The following is a 12216-nucleotide window of genomic DNA, read 5'->3' as shown; positions in this document are numbered from 1 at the left end:
GCGTCACCAATATATGTGAGTCTTTTTCTGTTTAATAAATTATATTAATAATATTTTATAATTATATATTATAATTATATTTTGAACCCTTTTTGGTCAACTATTCTTTACTTATCTATCCCTGTATTTAGCACCATCCATCTTTCCCTCAACTCTGACCAGTTTCCCAGCCTGGCTGCTGAAAAACATCCCCACAGCATGATGCTGCCACCACCATGTTTCATTGTGGGGATGGTGTTCTTTGGGTGATGTGTTGGGTTTGTGCCAGACAAAGCCTTTTTCTTTAATGGCTGAAAAATTCAATTTTAGTCTCATCAGACCACCTTCCTCCATACATTTTGGGAGTCTCCCACATGCCTTTTCGCAAACTCAAAACGTGCCATTTTGTTTTTTGCTGAAAGTAATGGCTTTCTTCTGGCCACTCTGCCATAAAGCCCAACTCTATGGAACGTAGATGTACAGATACTCCAGTCTCTGCTGTGAAACTCTGCAGCTCCTCCAGGGTTACCTTAGGTCTTTGTGCTGCCTCTCTGATTAATGCCCTCATTGCCCGGTCCGTGACTTCTGGTGTTCTTTCCATTTGGTTATGATAGATTTGATGGTGCTCCTGGGGATCATCAAAGATTTGGATATTTTTTTATAACCTAACCCTGACTTGTACTTCTCAACAACATTGTCCCTTACTTGTTTGGAGAGTTCCTTGGTCTCCGTGGCAGTGTTTGGTTAGTGGTGCCTCTTGCTTAGGTGTTGCTTAGGTCTTGCTGCCTCTTGCAGCCTCTGGGGCATTTCAAAAAAGGTGTGTATATGTAATGACAGATCATGTGACACTTAGATTGCACACAGGTGGACATCATTTCACTAATTATGTGACTTCTGAAGGTAATTGGTTGCACCAAAGCTTTTTATGGGCGAATATATACGCACATGCCAAGGTTCTGTTTTCTATTTCTAAAAAATTGTTTTATGTTTATATTTTTCTCATTTCACTTTACCAACTTGGCATGTGTTCTGATCCATCACATAAAATTCAGATTAATAAAACATTGAACTTAAGGCTGTAATGTAACAAATTGGAAAAAATAAAGAGGATGAATAATTTTGCAAGGCACTGTAAAGAAGGGCAACCAATGTAATAGAGCAGCAGGAAATGCTAGCAGAATGCTTGGTTGTATAGGGAGAGGTATTAGTTGTAGAAAGAGGGAAGTGCTCATGTCATTGTACAGAATACTGGGGAGACCACACTTGGAGTATTGTATGCAGTACTGGAGACCAAATATCCAGAATATATAATATACCGTATATACTCGAGTATAAGCCGAGTTTTTCAGCAAGCCAACTCGGCTTATACTCGAGTCAATAGTCTGTATTATGGCAATTTGTATTGCCATAATACAGACTGGGGCTGCAGAGATGTTACTTACCTCTCCTTACTCAGCTCCTGTCAGCTCCCTTCTCCTCTGCGCCGTACGTTCAGCACCTCGGTCAGCTCCCAGTGTAAATCTTACAGTGGGAGCTGACAGAAGAGCTGAACGGACGGCGCGGAGGAGGAGGGAGCTGACAGGAGCTGCAGGAGAGGTAAGTAACATCTCTGCCAGCCCCCCCCTCCCACTGAACTGCCAATGCCACTGGACCACCAGGGAAGGAGAGCCCCCCTCCCTGCCATGTATCAAGCAGGGAGGGGGGACGAAAAAAATATATATAATAATAATAAAAAAATAATAATAATTCAATTTAATAATAAGAAATAATAATAAAAAATATATAATAAAAATAAAATTGCCCATCCCCCACGACTCTGCAACACACACGCACTCATACACACACACTGCACTCATACACACACACTGCACTCATACACACACACTGCACTCATACACATACACTGCTTACACACACACTGCACTCATACAGACACTGCACTCATATACACACACACTGCACTCATATACACACACGCTACACTCATATACACACACGCTGCACTCATATACACACACACTGCATTCATGCGCACACACTGCATTCATATGCACACACTGCACTCATACGCACACTGCACTCATACGCACACTGCACTCATACGCACACTGCACTCATACACACACTGCACTCATACACACACTGCACTCATACACACACGCTGCACTCATACACACACGCTGCACTCATACACACACGCTGCACTCATACACACACGCTGCACTCATACACACGCTGCACTCATACACATGCTGCATTCATACACACACTGCTCTCATACACACACTGCATTCATACACACACTGCTCTCATACACACACTGCACTCATACACACACTGCACTCATACACAAACGCTGCACTAATACACACACGCTGCACTCACACACACGCTGCACTCACACACACGCTGCACTCACACACACGCTGCATTCATACACACACGCTGCATTCATACACACACGCTGCATTCATACACACACACTGCATTCATATACACACTGTAAAATAAATATTCAATTAATATATTTTTTTTAGGATCTAATTTTATTTAGAAATTTACCAGTAGCTCCTGCATTTCCCACCCTAGTCTTATACTCGAGTCCCACCCTAGTCTTATACTCGAGTGGCCTCGGCTTATATTCGGGTCGGCTTATACTCGAGTATATACGGTATATATAAGAATATTGATACTTTAGAGAGAGTTCAGAGAAGGGCTACTAAACTGGTTAATGGATTGCAGATTAAAACTTACAAGGAAAGGTTAAAGGAACTTAACATGTATAGCTTGAAGGAAAGACGAGACAAGGGGGATATGATAGAAACATTTAAATACATAAAGGGAATCAACAAAGTAAAGGAGGAGGAAAAAGGAAGGAATAAGGGTGCGCCTAAAACAAGTGGAAATAACAAATAATAATATAAAAGTAGGTTTAGCAGCAATAACAGAAACGTCCGAAAAATTTCCAAATATAATATAGAAAATTGGAATAACAACAGGTACCTATTAGTCCGAATATAAAATATCCAAATGTGCAAATGGTGGTCCTAGTAGTCCATCAGAAGGGTATGTAGCGTCCAGATGTATATTTGTAGTTTGGAGATAAATATGCGGGAAGAACAGAAGAGAGAAAAACTTCAATGGTGTAGTATAAAAACAAAATATGGATATTCTGTAAATAACAGTGGAACTACTCACAATATTCAGAGCTTAAATCCAGGTCTGGTATGGATTGCGTGAAGTGGAATAATCCCCACTCAAGGATATGTGGTGCTCCTCTTTGGTCCTTTGGTGAAAAGATGGAGTAGTCTAACTCGGGATAAGAAAAAATAAAAATATAGTGCTCACTGTATAAATGATGAAACAATTAAAATGAGATAAAATATGCTCACGGTATATAGAGCAGACGTACTGCTCGGTGGATGGCGTATGGGTGGTATAATCCCCACCTGAAGGATTCTTTGGTAGTCCAATATGGTCGGAATCAATGGTGGTTAGGTCTGGATAAAATAAACTTGCATAGAATAAAATAGCAAATAATATAATATAAAAGTGAAAGAAGGAATGTGGCAAACCAGTGTATAATAGCCAAATATTCCTTTAATAACACTTTGATTTATATATGTTTCTACTTGATGAAGCCTATTGTGGCGAAACGCGTATAGAAACTTTTTTCTTTTATAAATCAAAGTGTTTTTCTATTTTCTTACCGTTGGGACCACGGCTTTTTTTTACATTTCTGTGGTGTTTGTGTTTAGCTGTAATTTTCCTCTTACTCATTTACTGTACCCACACATATTATATACTGTTTTTCTTGCCATTAAATGGTCTTTCTAAAGACCTTTTTTGTATCACATCATATATATAATTTACTATAAATCTTTTTATTAAATATGATGAAAAAAACTGGAAAAAAAAACAATTTTTTTTTAACTTTGACACCCAAAATCTGTTACGCATCTACAACTGCCCCGAAACACCCGTGCTAAATAGTTTTTAAATTTTGCATTCTACGAAGAAGTAAGTAGAAGTATAGATCAGGGTGTTGCAGTGGATGTGATCTATTTGGATTTTGCCAAGGCATTTGATACAGTTTCTCACAGAAGATTAGTGTTCAAACTCAAGGAAATCGGTCTAGATGAAAATGCTTGTTCTTGGGTAGAACATTGGCTTAACCCCTTAAGGACACATGACATGTGTGACATGTCATGATTCCCTTTTATTCCAGAAGTTTGGTCCTTAAGGGGTTAAAAACAGAGTACAAAGAGTTGTCGTTAATGGTAAATTTTCAAGCTGGACAGAGGTGGCATGTGGTGTCCCTCAGGTGTCTTTTCTGGGACCCCTTCTATTTAACATGTTTATAAATGATCTTGAAGACAGCATTGAAAGTCATGTTTCAGTGTTTGCAGATGACACAAAACTTTGTAAAATAATACAATGTGAGCAAGATATTACTTTGCTGCAGAGGGATTTAGATAGACTGGAGGACTGGGCACTCAAATGGCAGATGAAATTTAATGTTGAAAAATGCAAAGTTATGCACTTCGGCGTAAAGAATACACAAGCAACTTATACTCTTAATGGAAGAATTAGGGATAACAACACACGAAAAGGACTTGGGAATTGTTATAGACAACAAACTATGCAACAATGTGCAATGTCAATCAGCAGTGGCCAAGGCCAGTAGGGTATTGTCATGCATCAAAAAGGGCATTCATTGTCGGGACGAGAATATCATTTTGCCTCTTTATAAATCACTGGTAAGACCACACATTAAATATGCTGTGCAATTTTGGGCACCTGTTCTAAAGAAGGATATTATTGCACTAGAAAAAGTGCAAAGGCGGGCTACAAAATTATTAAAAGGAATGGAACATATCAGCTATGAAGAAAGGTTAACAAATTTAAACCTATTTAGTTTAGAAAAATGTTGCCTGAAAGGGGATATGATAACATTATACAAATATATTCGGGGCCAATACAAACCATTGTGTGGAAATCTATTCACAAACCGGACTTTACATAGGACACGAGGCCATGCATTTAGACTGGAAGAAAGAAGATTTAGTCTAAGGCAAAGGAAAGTTTTTTTTGTTTTTTTTACTGTAAGAGCAATCAGCATGTGGAATTTTCTGCCTGAAGAAGTGGTTTTATCAGAGTCCATACAGATGTTCAAACAGCTACTAGATGCATACTTGCAAAAAGAGAATATTCAAGGATAGCTTTCAATGTAGGGTAATAACTGCCTGATCCAAGGATAAATCTGACTGCCATTCTGAGGTCAAAAAGGAATTCTTTTCCTAGCTTGTTGCAAAATTGTGCTTCAAACTGTTTTTTTTTTTTTGCCTTCTTTTGGATCAACAGCAAAAAACAAATGTGAGGAAGGCTGAACTTGATGGACGCAAGTCTCTTTTTAGCTATGTAACTATGTAACTATGTAAGATGGCCGCGTAAAGCTTTGCTCCGGCGCATGGGCTCCATAAACCTTAGATAATACCAAACAGAAACGACTTATAAAAACATCAGAGACCGCAGAATTGGAATGGTGCAGTCCAAGCACAAGAAAACGGCCGCAAAGGCAGATAAAATGAGCTTCATCGGCCAAAAAGGAACAACGGCACCTGAGGTCGCACGGCTAACCACCCAAGATGGCGCTGAAAACTACAACGCTGAAGGCGCCTCTCACATAGATTAAGAACACCAAGCACCGGAGTGCCTCACGAGGGACTACTTTGAGAGGGCCATGGAGGCCATGTCAGCAAAATTAATTACTACCTGGAAAACGACGGCGGATTAAATCAAGCAAGAAATGCAAGATCTCTCCTCCAGAACCTCCCACGTGGAGCGGCAGTGCCAGGACATAACATCTAAACAAACAGAAACGACGGAACACCTGCACAGCCTGCAACAACAAACGGAAGCAATGGCGGACTATGAAGACAGGGCACAACGAAACAACCTAAGACTACCAGGAGTTCCAGAGTCAGTACTACCAGATGACCTACAGGTCTATGTAAGGGGTCTTCTACATACCTGTGCACCTGGCATACCAGCAGACATGCTCCTCGTTGACAGGGTGCACAGAGTTCCAAAGCCCAGAAATCTGCCAGACTCCGCTCTGTGCGATGTCCTACTCCGTGCACACGACTTCCACATCAAAGAGCTAGTACTCAGAACGCACCGCAGCAATCCGGACCCGCACGATGATTATCCCACGGTGCGCATCATGGCAGACCTCTCCGCGGCAACACTCAGACCTAGACGGGAGTTCCAACAGATCACAACAATGTTACGGAACCAAGGAATCTGATACAGATGGGGCTACCCAACTAAAATTATTCTAACACGCAACGGAGAAAAAAAATCCTTCTCCACCCCGGAGGAAGGCCTAAAGCTGCTCACGGAATGGGGAATATCCGCATCGACATCGAAAGGAACACAAATCTGCCTTCAGACAGACCCGCAGGCCCCAAGTGGACTAACCAGACGAACTGTCTGAGATGAGACACAAAATACTGCAAGCATTCTACAATAAGTACCCTACGATAAGTAGCTTTACTCACGTTAATGTTTAAATTTTGTTTGAATTAACAACTGTTTAAGGTGCAAATACCCTTGACAATGCCTCACATAGGTACCCTAATGACTATAATGTGCCAATAAGAATGTATAGCATTACTATCTTGCCATAGAAATAATCTGGGCTTTAACACGCCGCCACAGGAGCACACACGGGCAATAATGTAAAAAATTAAGTGTGATAGAGATAATGTGGCCCTTGATCAGCACCCGCCATACCTAGCACATAAACAGGCTGATTGCAGGCCTACTAAGATACCACTAGATACCAAAAAAGTGTGCTGATGACTTTCAGATGGACGGGTGAATAAGCGAGATACCCGGCAAATAGCAAACTGCACGGCATATAGTTTAACTTGAAAGTACATGACATTGTCTAAATGATTTATGCACTACCACTAATGACAACAAAGCATGCCTATCGTACTGAATGTTTGCATATTGTGTTAGGTACAATGATTTACGCTCTACAATATAAACGTATACGTTTCTGTTCTAATCGCCAACCAAAAATGGAGCCCAAACAGCCAACGTTTGGTAGTTTAGACTCCCATCCCCCAGGTGTGACTGACACACCGGACCTCATAAGGTCCACAGCACCCACTCAATCTAACCCCCGGCAACATCCCCAGCCTTGACCTCACCTACAGTAAGAATAAGGCTAAACCTTTGTAACCCCCCTCCCCCCCTCACGATACGGCCCAGACAACCGACATGAAAATATATCCACACAACGTCAAGGGGCTAAACACACCCCATAAGAGATGCATATTACTGGATGACCTAAAACCCACCAAAGCAGACATAGTCTGCATACAAGAAACGCATTCTGTTACAAACCTCACCCCTACATTCGCCATGAGGGATTACCCCCACCAATTCCATGCAACCCACACCTCCAAATCTAGAGGAGTCTCTATCCTCCTTCATAGCTCCCTCACAGTAGAACCTCTCCAAACCAATATTGACAGCCAAGGGTGATTCATTATAATACACTGCCTACTAAACAACCAGCCCTTTCTGCTGGTAGGCCTGTATAGCCCAAACAACCATCAACACAACTTCCTACAAAAACTTCTCACTAAATTGCTGACTAACATTAATGCCCCAGTGCTGATATGTGGGAACCTGAACCATACTATAGACTCATGTATAGATTCCTCAGTCCCTGCCACCTCAAGCAGACACCGCACACTCAAGCGAAATAACAAAGCAGTCGCAAAACTATTGCAAAACCATGGCCTATATGACGTCGGAGGACACTTAACCCAATGGCCAGGGAATATACATTCTACTCACGAGTCCACAAAACACATTCTAGAATCGATCACATTCTCTCATCGGGACCCCTCCTCCAGCAAACCATAGATTGTTCCATAGGAAGCATAGTGTGGTCGGACCATGCACCCATCTCAATGACCCTGCACGACCAATACCAACACAGGGGCAAACCCCTCTGGCGTCTCAACGACACGCTATTGAATGATACCACATTTGTAAAACAACTCAATCACCAATTGCAAGAATATTTCAAGCTAAACGACACTCCAGAAGTCTCTACTGCATCATTTTGGCAAGCTCATAAAGCGGTCATGAGGGGAACGCTGGTCAGTTGAGCATCCTATCTAAAACGAAAACAAGAAAAAGAGTATATAGACATCATGAGAAGACTCCGAGACACAACGAACCCAACTCACTTACTGAACCCAACTGATGCCTAAGCCAAAACCATTGAAAACATAACCAACCAAATCAATCACTTAACCCTCGATAAAACAACCTACATGCTCACCAAACTTAAAATGAAAACATACACACAAGGTAATAAAGCAGGGAAACACTTAGCAATGATGCTTAAACAAAAACAAGCAAACTCCAAAACCCCATACCTGGTCACAAAGACAGGGGAGAAATGTCACAACCCACAGGATGTCAACGATGAGATGGCTGATTATTATCAAAAACTGTACAATCTCAAAAATGACCCCGCTGTGCATCAACCTACGGACCACGAAATATAGACAACTTTCTCCAACGGACAACACTACCCACGCTGTCCACAACCCAAATGCAAACCATACAAAACCCAATTGCCACACAAGAAATTTTAGAGGCAATCCAGGCACTGCCACCCGGAAAATCACTGGGCCCAGATGGTCTAACCAATTCATACTATAAGCAATTTGCGCCAACATTAGCCCCCTACCTACAGAAGCTTTTCACCCGCATTCTCAACACAGGCAGCATGCCGCAGGAAATGCTAATGGCACATGTTGCCACCATCCCTGAGCCGGGAAAACCATCAGACAGAAGTCAGAATCTTCGCCCAATATCTTTGCTGAATACGGATGTAAAGTTCATCGCCAAAATTCTCTCAAACCGACTGGCACCCGTTATTCCAACACTAATCAAAGAAGACCAGGTGGGGTTTGTTGGGGGCAGACAAGAAGCAGATGGCACACACAAAATTCTCAACCAGCTCCATGGGCTGCAGGGAGGAAGGGTCCCCGCAGTACTACTCTCTCTGGACGCAGAAAAAGCTTTTGATAGGCTTCACTGGCCCTTTCTCCTTGCGGTTCTTCGGAAATGTGACTTCCCACCCCAGTTTCTCTCCCTAGTCACAGCACTATACTCGACCCCAACGGCCAGAGTGGTAAATGGGGGATTCATATCCAAACCATTCTCTATATCAAACGGTTCTAGACAGGGCTGCCCACTTTCACCTTTACTTTACATCTTAGTGTTGGAACCCCTGACACAACTAATTAGAGATGACCCAAACATCCACAGAATCAAACTCAAGGGACAAGAATACAAGCTGTCCCTGTTCGCAGACAACATCCTTCTCACTTTAGAACAACCCCATATACCCCTTCCGAACTTCCACAAATTCCTCACCCAATATAGTTGCTGCTCCTACTATAAACTAAATATTGCAAAAACCCTGGCCCTAGGGATCAATGCCCCAGCACAAGACATGGCACAATTATAGACCAACTTCACATATGACTGGACCACATAAAGTTTCTGGGAGTCAACTTCACACCCACACCAGACACGCTATTCAAAGCAAACTATCTCAAGCTAGTTGGGGAGATCTGGACACTTCTGCATAGTTGGAGAGGAAAATCCATCTCATGGGCAGGCCGAATTGCTTCAGTGAAAATGGTTGCTCTACCTAAAATCCAAGACTTATTCCGAACATTACCAATTCGACTCCCGCATAAGTACATTCAGGACCTGCAAAACTTCCTAAATGACTACGTATGGGAAGACAAAAGGCCCCGCGTAACGAAAACCACCATGCACAGATCATTTGCCAAAGGCGGGATGGGAATGCCAGACATCATGGGATACTACAGAGCCCGCATAGCACCTCTATTGGCAATATCGCACCAATGCGAACCACTGGCATGGACCGAGAGAAAAAAAACATGCGAATGTCCTCCCCTTATCAGTATTGGCCTGGCTGCCTAAATCTCAAAGGCCGAAAACCACAGAACTGCTACCCATAACCAAGCTTACTCTCTCCATATGGGACAACTACCGAAAGTGCATGGGCAACGCTTCCCCAATCTCACTAGCCCTCCCGCTAGAATCAATAAAACTACTCATCCCAGATTTCAATTACAAGCTTTGGCACAGACACGACATAAAAACTTTATCACAGCTAATGCAGGGTCTCACACTACCCATAACAGCCATGTTCTCTTATACACAACTACAACCCTGGTTCGCCCTACAACCGAAACAAGCACTCTCTAGCAAACCTGACCCAAGTTGGCAAAATATAGAACGAATCTGCACAACAGCCAAACCAACCAAAAAACTCATCTCCATATTCTACTCATCAGACCACCTTAAACCCCAATGGCACCCCCCCCTCCTTAGTATCAGCATGGGAAAAAGACATTGGACACCAAATTTTGGAAGCTCAATGGCAAACCATCTTCAAGGCACACAAACAACTAACACTCTGCACGGCCCACTTGGAACTAACCCGCAAAATACTATACAGATGGAACCTGGTCCCCACATGCCTCAAACATAGCTTCCCCGCCACATCTGATATCTGATGGAGATGTCAACAAGACATGGGCACCATGATGCATTTATGGTGGCAACGCACGGAGCTCCGGCAGTTCTGGAAACAAGTAGCGGATCTAGTCACCAAGTGCACCAGCATGCAACTACCCTTCAAACCTGAAACATTCCTACTCTTCCTGCAACCACGGACACCACACAAACACCAGAGATACCTTGCCTACCATATCATCATTGCCGCACTTACCATCATCAGTAGGAAATGGAAGCAAACCTCCCCCCCAACAATCACCCAATGCATTGCTGCTCTAGACGCTAACAAGATCTACGAAAAATGGCTAGACGCACACAAAAAACAGCTCCATACTGGCCCAGATGCATATCAAAACCTCCCTGACTAGAGGCAAAAAACAAAACAAAATCCACTGCACCCCTTGGTCCCCGAATTGAACATAGGTAGATCATAACACCCAGCCACACTATCACTAGCCTACTCCGCTACATCCCCCCTCTGCCCACCCTAAACCCGTCAAGACTTAACAAAGTTAACAACGCAAACCATAGCATATGACCAATGTGCCCCCTTGAAAGACGAGGCAGAGAGGGGACACAGGCACGAGGTTACATGGGCCACAATGTTGCATCTAGAGTTGTAATGTTGCAGTCAACGCAATAAGTGCACTACAAAAAATGTATTAATCTAAAAAAAAAAAATCTAAAAAAAAAAAAAAACCTAATCTAGGCAAAAACGTCAGTGTACCCCATCTTTGCCAGGTCCTACTCTAACAGCCTAATGTCTGCTCTTATGAGATTAACCCACTTACTTGAGGAAAAAATTACATCTATGGCTCTCTGCAGTACAAGGCTAAAAAGGGCCCTGGGATGAGGCACCTGTGACAGGGAGGGGTGCAAAACCAAGGAGTTGGCTAGACTCGTATATATATATAGTATGTGTGTGTAATGGAACTCCCCGTACTCCAACCGAGTACCTTCCGTTTATGGACGCTTCCTAGCTTGTGTCGAGGACTACAAGCACTGCACTGGACACCACAACCACTGCAGACTCCACAACCGCAGTAGCTTAACTGGAGTCTCGCCGTCTTCTGTCCACTCTGGTTTAGCTTCTGTCCTCCAGGACCATGTGGGAAAGACCTCTCCTCCAGGAGAGCGTATCGGGAACAAGCTCTTAAAAGAGCTAAGTGATTAAAGCTCAGGGAAGTATGCAGAGCATAGCAATCCCCAGTGTGAATATAGCTGTCCCCTCCAATCACGAGACAAGACTACTGTCAGGATACCTGAAGTCTCTACCTCTGAGAGAGGTAGAGACTTAGACGTTTATCCATCCGGACGGCCTGTTTCCCCTGTTCCTCGCGGTCCACCCGGTCACATAAACGCCGGCCGCGAGGGAGTCACTTCCTTTTCTAGCATGACGTCCGGAAGTCGACGTCATGACGCCAACCCGGAACGACCTGTCACTCAATTGGTTGGAGACGAATCAGGACTCGTCGGAGGCGTGTCTACCCTTCTGAACCAGGGTATTTAACAGTGCTTCTCTCAATTGCTCATTGCCCTGTCGTGGTTCTAGCCTGCCTAGTCACACAGTGCTCTGGTGTT

General features: G+C 43.1%; 1 protein-coding gene across 1 annotated transcript in view; it reads left to right on the top strand.

Annotated features, from left to right (window-relative positions):
* LOC134571702 (4-aminobutyrate aminotransferase, mitochondrial-like) overlaps window positions 1–12216 on the top strand; it is a 965679-nt gene that overhangs the window by 772352 nt on the left and 181111 nt on the right. The window lies entirely within an intron of this gene.

This window comes from Pelobates fuscus, chromosome 8 (genome assembly GCF_036172605.1).
Source record: "Pelobates fuscus isolate aPelFus1 chromosome 8, aPelFus1.pri, whole genome shotgun sequence".
Lineage (NCBI taxonomy): Eukaryota > Metazoa > Chordata > Amphibia > Anura > Pelobatidae > Pelobates > Pelobates fuscus.
This window is presented reverse-complemented; position numbering and strand designations above follow the sequence as displayed.